Source organism: Vespula vulgaris, chromosome 1, assembly GCF_905475345.1.
Source record: "Vespula vulgaris chromosome 1, iyVesVulg1.1, whole genome shotgun sequence".
Classification (NCBI taxonomy): Eukaryota; Metazoa; Arthropoda; class Insecta; order Hymenoptera; family Vespidae; genus Vespula; species Vespula vulgaris.
This window is the reverse complement of record NC_066586.1, coordinates 8,228,400-8,233,136: the sequence shown is the minus strand read 5'-3', so window position 1 is coordinate 8,233,136 and position 4,737 is coordinate 8,228,400. Positions and strand designations below refer to the sequence as shown.

Below are 4,737 nucleotides of genomic sequence, written 5' to 3'. Positions count from 1 at the left end.
AAACAGTTCGTAGGAATTTCGGGGGTTCTTGACACCTATCTTATCGTCTCGATAGTCTTCTCTGCCTGAAAAGATCGTTCTTCTTTTTCTTTTTTTTTTTCTTCGAACAATCGAAATTTTATTTATTTATTTTTATCTTTTTCTTTTCTTTTTTTTTTTTTTTACAGACTCAGAAGTTCGAACTTCAAATCAAAGGCATCCTTCTCGACGAATAAATTAAGTTTGAAAAAAAGGCTTCTTCTTGTTCTTTTTTCTTTTTTTTTTTCATGTAGAATCGAATAACCAACTTAGTCTTGGAAAGATTTACTTTATTACGTGCACAGGGTGTTACGTCTTTATCTTTTTTCTTTTTTTCTTCTTTCATTCTCTCTCGGCGTTGACCTTCGTTCTATTAAATCATAAATTGCTTCAGAGACGCCAGCATCCAGTGGCCAAGGTTTCTTGCTATTTCATCGAGCGATCTGTACACGCTTTGATGCCGACGGACATCTTTCGAAGGAATAGGAGGAAAGGTCGACGTCCTTATCGTTGAGGGTGAGAAAAAATGCGATCCTGAGAAGCACTTTCTAGAGGGTGCATTGGAAAGTCTAAGAAAAATTGTTTCTTTACGATCTTACGTCATAAATATTCCTCCGATTTCAAAAATAAACGTCAGACAGAGTAAAGAAGAACATAGAAGTGACCATTTGTTGGAAAAGCTGGGAAGAGAATACTTAAGTGGATAGGATTACACGAAGCAATGATGTAAAACTTATTTCCCTCTTTTGAACGTTTATGACACTTAATATTTTCACCGACAGCGAACATAAATACAATATGTCTTGTTGATTTTAATGCTAATGCATAAAATGTTATTTCTAGGACGTTAAAGAATACGATATAAAAGCAAACACGCATTTAACACTACTTGATACGACGTTGTATACCAATCGTTAAAGATCGAAACATTTTTTGATATCTATTGCGAATATTTAACAACTATGTTATATTCTATTTCTGTTTCTTTACATTATTACGTTTCTTTAGTAATTATGTAAGTCATATTTATGTTAGCTATCTTATCTTCTTTTATTGCGATCATGTAAGTTTTATGTGTAATAATAAATCGAACTGATTAAAAGTTGATCAACTAGTTTGTTTCTTATCATCATCTCAACGATCTGTCAAATAAAAATTAGGAACGTTCACTTAATTCGTCTTAATCGTTGAAATTTGATCGTTGAATCTTTAATAGTCCACAATGATCGAGTGTCTTTTTCTTGATACCTTGAGAATATTTCACGTGACCGGAGCAAGGTATGATAACGAAATGAGGCCAATGGTCGAACTCGATCTCATTTTCTTTCGTTATCGTCGTTATACGAAGCTAAGCAATGTCTAATATTACTATAATTTAGGTACTGTTAAAAAGTGACATTAGATAACAACCACTCTCGATCTCGAAACTTTTATCGCTCTTAATGTAAAATTATTCGGTAGTCCTGGTCTCGATAACGTTTGCGAAGGTTACATCTCATACGTCTTTATGAATATATGGATTTTGTCAACCGAATGAAGGATTAAAATCGTATATTTTACTTATATATGTTATCGATAATATCGATGTGTAAAGAAATGAAAATTAACTGCTTCGAGCTCGATCATTCGATGAAATAATATTTTTGTGATTTTTCACAAATGAAAAATCGCTTGCAGATATGGATAAGTATCGAATTTGATCGATACGCGAAAGAATTTTTTGCGTCTAACCTCGGAATCATGGCGCCTGCTTATCGGTCATGAAAGATTGAAATTGATAGTACACTCACACTGTAATATCGCTTCTATATAAGTTTCGATTCGTGTTAAAAAAAAAAAAGAAAAAAAAAAGGAAACAAAAAAGGAAACAAAAAAGACAGCACGATCCTATAAAGTAGCTCAATGATATCTACCATCTTTTTAAATTATTACGTTTTTCTTGAGCGCGCGATACGATTAATTGTGAAATCATCTTATTAAAATTAGAGATTTCTTTTATCGGTAGCGAGAGTCAAGAGTCGCGCGAACTTTAACAATTTCAGTACGATTTAAATTTTAGAAAGAATCATGCGCTTGCGATAAGAGAGAAACGTAAATTCGATAGATAAATCGTCGGAGGCATTCGTATTCATATTTAATTGTGCTGAGATTTGAAATTAAATACCTCGAGAAATCGTCTACATTGCATGTACGTTAAAATGGAAATTAATTAGTGATCGATGTTTTCTCATTGTTTCTTCCTAGAATTCGTTGTTTATTTTTCGTATTCTCTGCTATCGAGTTAATAGATGTTGATAGAGCCATCGTACGGTCAAGAATTATCGCGTGTTCATGACCGTCGTGATCGATAAAAAAGTCGACGATAAAAAGCAAATCGTGAATTCACCACGAAAGTGTTTTGCGGAAGTCCTGAAGAAATGCGTGCAATCAGAAGTTAATTGGAAACCATCACCTGTCACTTTAATGACCTCGTGTCTTCGCCAGCCAAAGTCTGCGAACCTCAAAAGCTTATGAAGTTACCAAAGCGAAGAGAAAATACAAATCGCCGTAATTAGTCGCGGTAATTAGCTAAGGTAGAAATTTTTTCACGAAATTAACAATCCTGAAATTGTTAGACAAGAAAATTTTCTTAACAAAGATAATACTCATGATTGTTATATATATCATCTTTATATGATATATGATATTTAAGTTTAGAAAAAGGATCCTTTTTAATTGGAAAATAATGCGATTGATATTTTCAATTAAAAATATTATTGGTTTCCAAGATCTCGTTAAAACGTATGCCTTAATTACCAGCTCAGAGGCTATGGCGGTCAGCAAATGAAAATAAATGGATCCAAAACAAGCAGAAGTCCGGCTGGTTTTACGTCCGAATAAGGACAACGGAAATTCCGCACAAAGGAATTCTACCTGGCTTGGAATTTCGAGAGGGCGTAGTAGAACCGTACAATATGAAACCAGGTTCGAACAGTTTTAATAATACTCTACCATCGTATTGTTTCGATTTACAAACGAAGATCGTTCCGGACAACGTGCGAATGAATTTAATCGGCATAATTAAGCTTATAAACTTGTTTACGACACCGGGATAAACTTTCAGATATTTATCTACTGGAAAGTCTACAATCTTTACATACAGACGTAAACTATAAATAAACCTCAAGTACATATAATAAATATAAAATGAAATCAAAATGACTTGAGTTACTAGAAATGAAAAGTAAATAGAATCCTCCTTTTGTCTTCAATTTTAATTGGGATTCAAATTTTTTTTATCAGATTTCCTTTTCCTTTTAATAAAAATAAATGAAAAAGAAAAAAAAGAAAATTAAAGAAAAGAAAAAAAGAAAAGTAAATAAAAAACAAAAAGACGAAATTAGTTGTTTCAAAAGTCAAATGCAGTTTCATAATTAGATTCATATGACAAAATGTGCAACGATATCTTTATTCCGGTCAGGAAGGTTGCGTGGGTGGATGTACGAGGATAGGAAGAAAGTGACTAGAAAAAATAAAGGTTAGCAGCGCGGAGGCCGCGTAAAAAAAAAAAATAAGAAAAGAAAGAAAAAAAAAAGAAAGAAAAGGGAAAAAAGGGGAAAAAAAACGAAAATAAGGAATAAAATATAGGAGAGAAAAGAAAGCGCAACCGAGCGCGACCTGTGCGCGCACTTTATAACGAGGGGCGCGCCTAAAAACGACGGCGCGTTACTTACGCCGTAATTAGGGGCCTTTATTAATTAGCCAATTAAGTCCGCAGCGATCTTGATCTTCGGCGCATCCTGCCGCGCTTCGTTAAAGGACATGATTCGCGCGAGCACACCAAGCGTAGGAATGGTATATCAAAGGAAAGAAGTAGGAGAAAGAGGAGGTCGAAGAGGAGGAGCTTTTCAAACATTTCGAGTTGGTTCAAGGTCGATTCTATCAAGTTGGCGATGTCGACCCTGCTATTATGGTTTCTGATAGAGTGATCCTGCAATATCCGTACTTTCTTTTCATTTTTATTCCTCTTCCTTTTTATTTTTATTTTATTCTGTATGTATACAAATAACCCTCGTATAACACGAAAATCCGTAATCCGTGTTACATCGATGGCGTGCTATATGAGAGGAAAACATTATTATTTAATTAATACCAGAAAGTAATGTATTTACATACAAAATTTGATATTCCGTTTTAACATTAAGGAATCAGAAAACGCTCATGTTTTAAAGATTTTTTCATCATTTGCAAAATTCATTACAAGCTTTTAAAATTAAATTGATATAAATAAGAATTTGATTCTGTTTTTCTTTTCGTAATATCTCTGTTGAAAATAATAATACAAATAAAATATATATGTATATACATACATACATATATATTTATAATATTAATACAACAAATAGTATTTGTAATCAAACAGTGTTACATGAGAGGAAAACATTATTATTTAATGAATACTAGAAAGTAACTTAGATAATTTGATATTCAGTTTCAAGAAATAAGAAAAAAAGTCATTTTAAAGATTTTCTCATAATTTGCAAAATCCATAACAAACTTTCAATATTAAAACAAACATGAGTAACCATTTGATTTTGCTTTTTTTATATTTCTGTTTAAAATATTAATAAAAATCGAATGATTTATATATAATTTTAATACAACAAATTAAAAAGAAAAATATACACAAATATTAAAGTTTATTAATCTTCATTTTCATTGTCATTTATTCTATCAAAT

At 32.1% G+C, this 4,737-nt stretch overlaps 1 long non-coding RNA gene across 1 annotated transcript; it reads left to right on the top strand.

Moving 5' to 3' along the window:
* Positions 1-2,125: 2,125 nt before the first annotated feature.
* Positions 2,126-3,275, top strand: LOC127072598 (uncharacterized). The gene is made up of 2 exons (XR_007785538.1): positions 2,126-2,591; positions 2,818-3,275. It is a non-coding gene; the product is annotated as an uncharacterized LOC127072598 (long non-coding RNA).
* Positions 3,276-4,737: the final 1,462 nt, after the last annotated feature.